Genomic DNA, 13,902 nt, shown 5'->3' with positions numbered 1-13,902 from the left:
AATTTCCAACAGAACTTATCAGAACCCAGCTTGCTATGAACATCACTGGGAAAGAGACTATCTTACTCATTTTCTTCTTGACCTTATTTTTGGCAGAGTAGGTATTCAGGACATGTTTGTTTAATGAGGGACTAAACACAGAGGAAGAATGAATAACTGAAATAGATTTAGGGAAATATTCAAAATTTTATTCTCATAAAGTTGCATAATCCTTTAAAAAGGAATGAGGAACAAGGGTTACAAGTCAAGATTATTAGGATTATTTGCTACTTAAATATTTTTACCCACTTGTCCTCAATTTAATATACTTCAAATTCTGGACATAATAGATAACATTTTGTAAAACAAGGAAATTTTATTCTGGAAACTCTCCAGATGTGACCAATAGTGATCAATAGTGACAATATAACCAAAACAATTTGTATATTGGGTTCTTATTGATACTTCTTTTTACAAATACCAGTAACATCAGAAATAATTTTCATGTTTAAAAATTAATCATAGATGAACTCATCAACCTAGAAAAATATAATTTTCTACTGAATTATGCTTTGTACACTTGAATCACATGTTTTAAATAATGCAAACAAGCCTGTCTCTCTTAAGGGTGTGAGCACAAGTAACAAAGGTGAAATACATCTTTTTAAAGAAAAAGAGAACTGATTCAGAAATATATGCTGCCGCTTGGTGGCACTCTTTACTCGTTTTATCAAAGCAGCTTTGATGAAGAGAAAAAATGTGTTTGTAATAAAGGAAACTGACATCCAGGGAGAATTTCAATAGTCTAATTTTAGACACAGCATTCAGGTGCTTTGGTATCCTGATAGTCCGGAGCAGTTGGTTTTCAGAGCTCGCAATGGACTGGTAGGTCTAAGAAATGTCACTCAGGTTATGAAATGCAGCAGGTTTGCATACAATGATGTTTTTACTCTGAAAAATTTGGCATATTAGACTTATCTTTTTGGTGTTGTTTTGTCTCCATTCTGGAGGGCATGGTTTTAAAAGCTTGACTAGTATATGGATAGTAAATACACGTAATGAGTGACATTGCAAGAGAGGGTTCATTTTAAAGAAGAACTTGGATTAGTAAAAATTTAGCCAAGTAATGTATGACAACCTTTTGGTTCCTGCGTAGCTGAGCTTCGTGTACAAATATGGTTTAGAAAAAAGTAACAAGCAACAGCTGTCATAAGCCAGTTTATTCATTAAAGAGAATTTTTTAGGTATGCAAATGTATACACAGAATCCTGAATGGATCAGGACTGTTGTTAAGTCAATTCAGTCAGAATGCAAACTGTTAATAATGGCATCTGGGCCAACTGTCACTCTTTCACATCATCAGCCACATCATCATTCCAAAGGTTTAATTTGACATCAATCATTTTAAATACAACATTAGAAAAGAAATTATATCAGAATATTGTCACCAGGATACATAGAAATAAAATTTTCTGACTCTGTCTTATTCTTGCTATGTATAAAAATACTCATTGCTAACCATTCTTCGGCATTGGAGGTAGGGGGCAGAAAACATTAAAGGTCCATGCCTATCTTCATTTTACAAATACAGCGTCAGGGCAACAGTCCCAGCCTCCAGCATGAAGAACCTCCCAGAACTTAGCGCATTAGTGAGTACAGTTCAGCTTTATCAGCTGTGGCATCAATCACTTTTAGAATAGTTATATCAGGTCCCCACCCAAGCCACTCAATTATGAAAATCTGTCCAATGCAGAACTAGCATGCCATTGTATTTGAAATCTTTTTAGACAAGCTCATTGCCTCTGTAATACCATTTTAATAGATGAAGTTCATTGAGAGGCAGCCACATTATTCAGGGCACGTTTTTTCTCCAAGTGTAGCCTGAGAATAAATGTACTTCCAAATATTACGATGATGACTGAAATGCACATTTCTAGGTACTAGAAAGGAATGGAGGTTAGTGTGGGCTGTCAGTATTTTTTAACAAGCTTTCCAAGTGATTCTTATGCTTATTAAAGTTGGAGAACTCCTGTTTGGTGAAGGATAACTCTTGTGACTTTTTAAACATCAAACATCATTTCTGCTCTCTACACTGTGTTTGCCACAGTTTATCTTAACAGTGAGAGGCTTCTTACTTTCAATTACTGTCTAGTGTTCTTTGGAAGCAGGGACTGATATTTAGAGTATATCAAATTTCACAGAACCAGAAAGCTTAGAACTTAAGCTACAGAGGAATATATTACACTTGAATTTTTGGTCTGTCAGAAATATACTGTTTTCATAAATATTGTTTGTCTCCTATATAAATATCTAAGGATAATGCCGAGGATGGCATTTTGCCAGGGTGACTAACATTTGTTAGTCATCTCCTCTGCAACAGATTCTTTAAATTGTAAAATTTCAATTAATCCAAAGTTGTTCTCTTTGTTCTTCTATTCATCTATCACATGAAACGATGTGAATATATTATTATGTAAGCCTAGCAAGGGTAGTGGTGGGGATGTTTTGCTCACTGTTAATTTAGTTCACTTAGGGACATTTGAGTTATTATTGTTAAGATGCACTTTGTTAAGAAGCTTTGCACCACCATTAAATGTCTTTTTCTATTTTGAAAGTCTTGTATTGGGTATTTTTTAGATTTTTTTCACAAGCTGTGCTCTTATCTTTCATTCTGTGAGCTCACAATAAAATATGATCTTGAGCCTAAAAGCTCAATCAAGGACTTCCCCCTTAGGATTCCCACCATAACAGTTCTTCCAGTAGTGTAGATAGCTTATGTAACTGAGTAAGTATGTGTATTATGTTAAAATCTTTAAAAGGACACTTAATAGTGAATAACAGAATCCAATTTTAAAATCTTATTTTTTAATCCTGTATTTCTAGAAGGACATTCTATTACAAGGTGAAACTTAACAAGAATAATGATCACTTCAACTTCTTAGTCACCATGAAGTCCATGATAATGCCTCTAGTTCCCCAGAAGGACAGCCAGGAAAACATGCAAATCAGACTTAAAAGCTTCCTTTTGGTTCCTACAGGAAACTAATTCCATGAGGACCATTACGTGATGTGAGTGGATGAGAGTATTTTTAGGTTCATCAACATTCTATTCTGTATCCACAACTTATTGATATGAAAACCATGCATCTAATAATTGAAATTGCTTCTCTTAGTTTTCCTTAAAGCTTGCATACTGATGGTAGTTGGAAATAGCTTCTGTTTTTTTCAACTCTTGCTTGCTAATGAGTTTCTGAATGGAGCAAGACTTCTCAAAAATATAGCCACTCTTGAGGATATAGTAAATAATAAATATCATCTATTAACAGTTAAATTTTAGAACTGTAATTGTGTTGTTCAAATCTCTTATTTTACAGAAAAGGAAACAAGTTTAAAGAAACTAATTTTATTTTCCCCGTGAAATCAAATTTACAGCTTTGCATAATAAAATGCTAATACGAACCACACAGGAATGAATAAAACTTGATCATATAGGCTTATACTTAATGGTTGAAAAGTCTCAAGCTGCCTTTCATTTTGTTTTATTGTCTTTTGACTTCTTCCAATAATCACTTACATTTAATCCACATTTCCCTAAATGAGATTTCAATAAAAACCCTAGTTTTCTCCAGTTCTTTCTATATTAAAAAATAAATTTTTTTCTAGGCAATATACATTCATTCTGACAATCATAAAGGGAATTGTTTAATAATAGTCATCATCACTCAAAATAATATCCTTACAAAAAAAATTGTTTTTGGTGTATTCTGCTCTTTATCTTGGATTGAGAGAATTTGACTTTGAAGAGTTGGTTGCTTCTGAAGTTGATCTGTGGATGGTACTCTGACTGCCCTTAGTGCTTCTGACAGTCCCCGAAAGAAATGGGTGAAAAGTGAATGCAGAGGAATGAACTCATTTTCTCATTGTGTACTTTTGCAATGTATTGAATGTTACATCCACCATTGTTTAATTTCACTGTTTTAAATCTTACTCTTTGGGAAAATTCTAACTTGATTCTGTCAATGTATGCATAGTGATTTGTCCCTGCTTTGTGAAATGTGAAAATTCAAAAAGCATACCTTTATCCAGGTAGAACAGGGGAGCTTGAAGGACAGTGCCTGTGGCACATTCTGTACATTGATCCACCATGAGTGCACATAGCTATATTGTCATCAGACCCACATCTAATGTTACAAAGACTTGTCAGTTCTCTTGTCTATGTCAAGATACTCTACTTCCTTTACTGTTCTCATCATTTGCAGCTGTTCGGTCTCTGGTTCCTCATTTTATTCACAGTTTGCTATCACACAGTCGTGCTGGGCTTAGGCACTTTCTCATCTCTGTTCTCTAGAGATGTAGGAATAGTTCTCTTAAATACTGTTCTTTAGCAAGTCTTTGAACCAAAGTCCCAATATGATGTTCATGGGACTCAAGCATTTTTTGCTTTTGTGGACTTCTTCTTCCATTAAAAATATTTAAAATTGTATTTTACAATTCTGTTGGGATAAAGTTAACTTTTTGGAAAGAAAAATTAGTTTCTTCTTTTCATTTAAAAAGAATAAGAACAATATAGACCTCAGCATGGTGCCACTGCATCTAATAGATAAACCACACCTGCATTGACATCTGACATCAAGTTTGTGCTCCCAAATATGCCACGATAGATCCTCTATTACCCTTCTTTCTTTACTTTGTTTATCTAATGTTTTCCCTGAGTGTGCTAAAATCTAGCCTGTGTATTTTAGATGGCCTGCATACTGACCTCCCTAATCAAGTCTACTTTTTCATGTGTCACGGCACCTTATTTAACAGTGGCATATTTAGCAGTCATTCAATATATAGTTAACAGACAATTTATTTCTTTTTGTTAAATAAAACTTCCATTTTAATACTTAGTTAGAATTATTACTTAATTATTATCATCATGGGCAGTTAATACAAATTGCACTGTGATAGTATTGTCAATTCATAGGTGCCTAGGGAAGTTTCCTTCTTTTTGTGTTTTTTTTGATTCATAAATGTAATATAAGTTCAATGGGAAATTTTGAAAAATGCTGTAACTTATACAGAAGAAATTTTGTCACTTAGAATTCCATCACAGAGAGAAAAAAAGTAATTATTTTGTTCTATTTTTTCCAGACATTTTATACAAAAACTAATCATATGGTTACATGCCTTTGTACCTTACTTTTTCCATTTGGCAATAGACTGAAAATATTAGCCCAAGTCATTAATTATTCTACTAGGCTATGATTTTTAATTAGTGAATTATATTTCTTTTATAAATAAAAAATAGTTTATTTAACCTGTCATTTATTTTGGAACTGTTTAATTTGTTTCTAATATTTTAGGAAGTTAAGTTGGGGCTATTGAGTTTATTTCTTTTTACTCATAATTTGTTACTGAAAAATTCTGAATCTTGATAGGTAATGGTAAAGGGGAAGTTATCAAAATGCAGTTTATCAAAATGCAGTATCTATCTTCGTCAAAATTTCTGTGTGTTTTGTATTTCTAAGTGTAGACTTTAAAAATCAAATTGTTTTGCCTTGAATTAAAGAAATATGTTGTGAAGGCAAAAGAAAATTAGAAGCAGTTGTTTCAGAAATGAAAATTTTTACAAGTTTAAACCTTTAAAAATATTACAATAGTAATATTTTGGCAGTGGAAATCTGATATGCTCATAATGAATAAACTATGTTCGATTATCAAAATGATCCTAGTTTTTCTATAGTTTCAACATTGAAGAAGCTGTTTATTGCTTTTTGTGCTTTATCTAATAAATGCTGCTTAAGAAACTAAAAAGACCAACAAAATTATAAGATAGATTATGGTCTAGAAGTGCAGTGCAAGAAGTCTCTTTTATTATGTGGGTATTGTCTACCGTCTGAAGAAGAAAGATGGATTGATAAAAGCTATTAAAAACTTGAATTAATGCATATTTTATGAACTCTACAACATTAAAGGGAAAATTAAACTTAAAGGCGGCCATTTCAGACTTTACACAGCAGTTTATAATTTTATTTTCATCCCTTTGAGTAACGTGGGTGTAATGCCAGCAGACCAATTATGTCTCAGAGATGAAACAGCCATCTCCAGCAGCTTGGCAATCAAGGATCTATTGTCTAAAAATTTTCATGGTGTGTATAATGTAAAATTGTGCAGGCATTTACTTTTTATCCTGTCCAAATTCAGATGCTCCCAATATCCACAGCCACACATATGATCTTTGATCTTCCACCATAGTACTCAAAAGACATTTTATTTTTTTTAAAACAGCTTTAAACTTCTTTCAGAAGAAACTTTTTTTTATTCATTTTAGAGAAGAGAGAGAGAGAGGGAGAGAGAGAGAGAGAGAGAAGGGGAGAGGAGCAGGAAGCATCAACTCCCATATGTGCCTTAACCAGGCAAGCCCAGGGTTTCGAACTGGTGACATCAGAGTTCCAGGTTGACACTTGATCCACTGTGCTACCACAGGTCAGGCTCAAAAGACATTTTAAACTGACTTGCAAAATGCTTTATCCCATAAAGAATGTTATAGCCATGAATAAAGGTAAAAGAGCTGTGAATATAATGTGAATAAATTAATTCATGCACTGATTTGTACCATAGGAAAAACAAAAACAGCATTGGCTTCCCACATAATGTGAACATAATTTTTTTTATGCATTCATACACTAGTCAGGTCTTTTAACATTTACAAAATGCAACTTTTGTTAAATAACTTTTTTGACTCCTAAATCACTCTTGTGAAACTTTTCTCAAGGATTTAACCTTTGAATCAATTATTGGATGAGATGCAGAACTAGAGGTATAAAAACAAAGGTAAAAATAGGTAATTTGATTATAAAACATAATAAACTTGTAGATTTTAGATTTTGCTTCTAGTCCCAGTTCAAGAAGTGGGTTTCAGTAAAGTGATATAATCACATCTGAAAAGCATGCTAAATAGATACAAATGGGAATGAACTAGATAGATACTTTAAGGAGGGATTGGGGAAGGTTTTAAGGAAATTGATGATGTGATGTTGGTACAAAAACATTTCATTCAATGCACAACCTTATGCTAGTCAATTTAAAAAGAGAATAATAATAAGTTGTTACTTATCAAAAGTTCATATATCTCAGCCAGACTACTTACATAAATGATATAATGTCCTCACAAAAACATATACAATGCTATTTTTATTAAGAAATTAAAATATATTAAAAACCAAGGCTGGTTGGAGGTTGGGAGGCAGACTAAAATCAGTGTTTTTCAATCACCAGCCCGGGGACTCGTCACCAGAAATTTCCTTACGGTTCTCAAAAGTTAACCACCCTGACATATGAAGATTAATAGACCCAATGATCTTAGTCAAATTTGCCTATGATCAGGGTAATTGCTGCCTTAGCAGTCCCTGAAATAATTCTCCTATTCTCACTGGTCCCCAAGTGTAAAAGGTTGAAAACCACTGGGCTAGCTGGCTACTAGCAAAGTTGATATCTGAACTGATATCTGTCTAATTATGAAGACTACATTTTTTTCTAACACATTATGTAATAATTTGATAACCATATTTCTGCTGTGGTTGGTACCAAATAGACTTTGGAGGCTGTAGTTTACATCTGATAACCTCTGTGACTTTTTGAATTTGTTCCCCACCTGTAGAGTAAACTCTGAGCTATCCACAAAACATTCTATTTCTTCATGGTTAAATTGGCATGCTTGATTCTGACAGGTTCTTGCTAGTGAACAATTTTGGCACTGCTCAGTGGGCTGTCAAACCTCTGGTGATTGAAAGGGATTCTCAGAGGGTAATCTTTGAGTTAATGGAACACCCTGTAGTCAAAATTCTGCAGCCCATGTCATTGATAGAATAATAGGTTGAGAAGGTTCTTTTTATATTACAAGGGGTCCTTGGGTTACAACAGTCTCAACATATGACGTTTAGAGTTTATGATGCTCACTCCTGTAAAAACTTAAAAAAATTGAGATGTGAGTGTTTCGGCTTACACTGTTAATGTTGTACTTATGGACTATGTGGGAAAACTAGTTCCAGACTGGCCTGGAACAATTTTTTAAGAATGTGGAGAGGCCTGCAACAGATCCTGTACCCTCTAAATCAGCTGCTTCTCAATATGAAACACCTGTAGTAGAGGTAGAATCATTTCCAGCGTCTCCTGCAAGTTCCTTAGGCAATCCTGATTCACCTGACCTGGTATCTCCAGCACCTTCTGCAGGTTCTCCTGCCTCTCCAGCATCCTCCTCCCAATAGGTCACCCTCTCCCACCTTGCAATGCCTCTTCCAGTGTGCAAGCCAACCACAGGAATAAAGGTAAGGCATTTTTTTTACACTCAGTTTTTGTCATTTTTTTCTGTTACTACAGTACACTGTACAGTACAGTATATTTTTGTCCTTTTCCTTTTTCTGTGGCTTAGTTGTGTTTTTATGTTCTAGATTGTTATTTCACAGCTGTGTTAGGATAAGTAAGTGACTTAGGTGAGGGTGTGTTTTGACTTACAACAAAATTTGGGTTATGTCACTGTTGTAGGAATGGAACTGTGTCACAACCCGAGGAACCCCTGTACATACTTTGAAGCTGTCCTCTTTGCAAATCAATGCTTGTAAAGCCATATACTGTATGTGAGGTGTGTGTGTGTGTGTGTGTTTGTGTGTGTGTGACTTTAGATGTGCTGGTCATATTTTTAATCATATGCCAGCATTTCGAGCTCAGATAGAGTTAATCTAGAAAATTTCAGTCTGCTGTTTTGAAGGATCTCCCTGACATCCTCCAAAATTATTTTCATGTGTGATCCAGTGCCTACATTTTTGGTGAAATTTCTCTGAGCTATTTTTACATAGTGGACAAAAAGTATTGAAATCTGATTTTTATTTAAATAGAATTTGGACTTTTGACAAGATGCTTGCTACGTTTTCTTGGTTTCCTAATCTAAAAAATGAGGAAAAATTAGAATCTGCCTTTGTAGATTATTTTAAAAATTAAAGTAAATAATATAAAGAATGTAAGATGCCTTGCTAGGCTTAGCCATGTTAAACACTCAGGGAGGGAAAAAAGAGAAGAGGATAAGGGAGGGAAGGAAAGAAAAGAAGAAAAGTGAAGAGAGGAGAGGAGGAGGAGAAGGATGGAGAGAGGGAGAAAGGGAGTGAGCAAAGTGGGGGGTGGGAGGAATGCAAGCTGAAAGCCAATATGAGATAGGGAGAGGCTATGAGTTTTCTTTTATTTTCAAAATTTCGTTTATTATACACTTTTAAAATGGTGTACTCTATCCACACTTTTTTTTTTCTCTCAGGGTGGGTTTTCTTTTATGGTCTGCATTAAACTAAAATGGAAAAAGGGAGGGAAAAGAGTGAGAATATGGGCAAGGTAGCTGTCTCTCTCCAGTCCTGAGCTTTCCTCCTCTTCACTCTTAAACTACCTGCTTTAGAGCAGAAAGGAATAGAATAGGAAAGGCCTGGTTTGCTTTCAGTTGCAGTGAAGGATGGCTAAAGATTGGTTCAGACTGTGGAGAGAAGTTTCATGTGTACAACCTTTTCCCTGGCTACTCCCAGCCCATTCTCATCAGGTCTCCATTCCAGGGTTTTGTTTTCAGTGTAGTTTTCAGAAAAGTTGGAAGACTTACACTGGGTCAGAAAAATAGAGAATCAGTGACATGACTTAACAAGTGAGAAGAGTTCTGAAAAGGGAAAAGAACATTTGATTGCTTTTTTATTAAAGATAATGACTGTTTCATGGGTATGGCTTAAAGAAAATATTTACTGTTCTGACTTCTTTGTAGAAAAATTGGTTGCAACCAAACCATAAAAGCCCTGTAATTACAGGCTATCTGTCAGGACTCAGAAATCTTCAACGTACATTATTTTATCTGTCTTGATCTATTGCTTGAAGGACTCAATATTTTTACAATTTATACTGATCCATCTTATTATAACTGATTACATTGGACTAGTTAAGTCCCAACAGATTGCATCCTCATGAAATGGTATATAATCAGTTTGATGAAGCATAACAGGCATGTCACTGTATAATAGGTTACATCCTACATATTGGAAACTGGACCTCTAAAAATAAAGTTCACTCCTGCAGGCTTATAGAGTTATTCTTTTTGTGAGTCAACATGCTGCAGAAATTTCTATGTACTTTGTTAAAACCTTGTGCAACTTCCGCATATCTATAGTTAGGTTTTTATTGTTTTAGTAGATATTTAATCTGTGTTTTTAAAATAAAATGGCTAATTTAGAGTAACCAGTTAAGAGAATTACCTTCTTTATCTTCCATTTAAAAACTTAGAGTTATGTTTGTAATTTCTTCAATTCAAACATTGGATGTCTCAGAATTCATCTTATCTTCTAACCCAAGGCTGATTCAAAGTGACCTTGTTAATGTGAGATTTATTTTTAAATCCAGGTTTTCTTTTTGTTTCTAGGATCTTTAGAAAAATGACATTTCTGTGCAATTAGGTCTCATCATCTGCAAAATGTTGTCATAGTTGCTTCATTTGAGGCTGAGTGGAACAAACTGTTTTACAAGATTACATGTGATACTATGCCAGCAAACCAGCTCAGAACATGACGCATAACATTGATCTTAGCAAAATTTTATTGCTAAATCTCGTAATAATTGGTACACATGAGGATGCAACATTAGATAGTTACTGTTCAAGTTGAACTTTTATGGTTCTAAAAAAGTAGCTCGTAGATGTATAAAAATGGAGAATTTTACCCTTTAGCTTATGAGACCAAAATACCAACAGGGGACCAAATAGTATCTGTGGCAGGCAAGGGCAGGTTATGTTTAAGCTCAAAGAGTCATGAGAGCTTTTATGGTCAATAGTTCATATAATAACTTTATTGTTTTCTGTATTTATATATGTAATTTTTCCCAGGATTTTTAGAATAAGTTCATCCAAATCAGAATGCATACACAATGCAATTTATAAGATCTACCTGCGTATTGAACACACATTGCTATTGTAATTTTACTCATTTCATCCTACCAAGTGCTTTTGTGTATGGTATACTCTTACTGAATTTTCACTGCTACTTTAAGGTCTCACTGAAGTCAGCGAGTGTTGTGCTCTCACGCCAGTGTCTTCAAAGCACCATTGTACATGGAGCTGAGTAGACAGGGAAACCAGGGCAAAGACAGAAGCAGAACTTACAGTATCATAGGTCTTAAAATTCAACTTATTTTAATGACACTAGAAATGCGTATTTCATGTTTGTTTTTTTTCTCCTTTTAGAAAATAAAATATATTTTACATGGATTTGAATCTTGAAGTTAGCTCATTATTTTGCTTATTTAAATCTGGATTGATTTCATTTTGGTTATGTGCCAGGGTATCAATTTTTTCTACATTGCATGTTGAATTTCTCAAATTAGTGAATGTGCAGATAGTGTTTTCACATGTTCTCTTTGTATTATAATGCCTTAAAGATCAATAAACCAAAATACAGATTTAGCAAATTTTAGAATATTCCTGTTTAAATTCCATTTCATAGAGTTTACCCTTGGGTTCTGTGATTTTAACTAGCTGGTTGTTGTTTCAGCTTTCTTGCTACAAATAGGTAACTCCTGTTGTCTGACCAATAATATAACAATAGCTGTGACCACTTGTGATATTGATCCCTTGAGAGCCTTTCAAGCAGCTTTCTGAAATGAAGTATCATCAGAGGTTGAGAACATGCTGCTTCTATTTCTATCACAAATCAAGTCTTCAGAAGCTGAACCCTGAACAAGAAGCCAGTTTTCTTTTTCTTGATGTCTTTGAGAGAAAGAGAGAACAAAAAGGAAGAGAAGACAGACAAGGATCGCTAAAAATGCTAATGTGCTTCCTCAGTGTTAGTAAGTGCCTCCATCCTGACAACTGAGTGTAGAGGGGCAAAAGAAATTAATTTTAAATCCATGAATAGTGGTAGACATATCACCTTCCCATTTTTATGTCTCATTGGTTTCTTGATGGGTCTAAGCTACCTGAACCATTGTGAAAACCACTGTGAAGATTTCCAGGTAGCAATGATGGGAGTTAAAGAATCGATTGTAATAACATTCACAGTTAATATCACTCAGGGGCTGATTTTCTAGAGATTTAAAAAGCTGTTTTGCATGTGTTTCTTAAATTAATCTGCATAATAATTTCAAATGGTAGCTACTATTGTGTCAGTTTTACAGATGAGAAAACTGAGGCACAGGTGGATATACAACAACCAACATCAAGCAAGTACTTCAGGTCAGGGCTGGATTTTAATCCTGGAAAGTTTGACTCCAAAACCTGAGAGATCAACTCTGTACTTGACTTTCTCTGTGCTTAAAGGATTGAGAGCAGAGCAGAAAGTCTGATCATTTCAAATACGTTAAAGGTTAATTTCAGCTCAAATGCCAAGACCAGGACTTTGCCAAATGATTGCATCAGAGAAACAAATCATGGTGATGTTGCTCTTTTAGATCCTGCAGCGCTTCTATGTATAATAATCTCCATATTTTCATTCTTTCTATTTTAATTTCTGATATCCTTCCATTTAAAACAATTATAATTATTTTACTTATATATTTATTTATTTAGAAATGAAATTTAATGGGGTAACTTTGATCAATAAGAGTACATAGGTTTCAGGTAAACACATCTATAGTATTTGAACTGTTGATAGCATTGTATGCCCATTTTCCAATCATATTTGTTATTCTGATTGCTTGGATAAATATTTGAGTATCAAAAGGCCAATAAATACTAATGTCATTTTCTGGTATGGTTTAACATCTTATAAGTTACTTAATGTCCTTCCTATACATTGATATTGGATAACTAGAGCCAAAGAGAAGTGAAATATTGTGGCAATGTTCTGAAGTCGTTCAAGGGGAAAATTTCAAGAAGGATTAGATCTATTATTCAAGTAATTGTTAAACTTTTATGTTTTACTTATTTCTGCTTGAATTGAACTTGTTTTTTGACTTTATGTATATTTAGTAGTTAGGTCTCTGAAGAAAAAAATAAATAAATTGATGACTTGGATAACTATTCACACACACTTTCCTTGTGCTGTTATGAAAAAGTCCAGAAGGCACTTGCCTCATCCTTCACTACTGTTTTCTCATTTATTTCACACTTTTCCACTGCATATAATTCCATCACTGGCCTCACTTGAGATTTATTTCTGAATACATGTAGATAAAATAAATACTTATACATTCAATCCTATGGAAACTCGTATATTTTTTCTGTTTTATTTGTGAGAGAGCTCATTGGTAATTGTAGTCAAATTGGTAGTAATTTTTGTATATATTTAATGAAACCATCATTTTGGAAAACTATGAGGAGAAAGTTATTGACTTATTAAAAATAAGAAGATACAGATTATTTGAAATGCTAAGATAAAGAACATTTGAGCATTTCAGAAGAGTACAATGGAGAAAGTAAATCTTATGTGTACATTTCAACAGAGGGAAAACCATTCTTATCTTTTCTATGTATGGTCTTCAGGATTTTCACACACACACACACACACACATGCCCAACCACACACACACAACCACACACACACACATGGATACACACACAGCTTTTAAACATACTCCTTGACTGTAGCAGATGATTTGATCAAATCAGGCATTATTAACACTCAATATTTTAAAAAAGGGAGACGTATAGTGAATGACAAAGGATATGGCATCAGCTCTCCCTGACCTTTTTTCTCTCATCTGTGGTCCAGGGAAGAATAATCTCATGGACCAGGCATTTTTTCTTTTAGGGTGGTTGAAGTGATACTATCTAGAGCATCCTTTGGTGGTCATTGGGCATCCTCTCCCCTTTTGGTCTTTTGGTAGGAGGTAATGTCAGAAAAGTTGAGATGGGTCATTTTATCTGAATAGCTACAGTTCACTAACTTTAGTAATTTGTTTTTCAGAGACTTTAAACCTCCTTAGAGGTCT

The sequence above is a fragment of the Saccopteryx leptura genome, chromosome 7, assembly GCF_036850995.1.
Source record: "Saccopteryx leptura isolate mSacLep1 chromosome 7, mSacLep1_pri_phased_curated, whole genome shotgun sequence".
Lineage (NCBI taxonomy): Eukaryota > Metazoa > Chordata > Mammalia > Chiroptera > Emballonuridae > Saccopteryx > Saccopteryx leptura.
The sequence above is the reverse complement of the archived record's forward strand: the minus strand, read 5'-3'. Positions refer to the sequence as shown.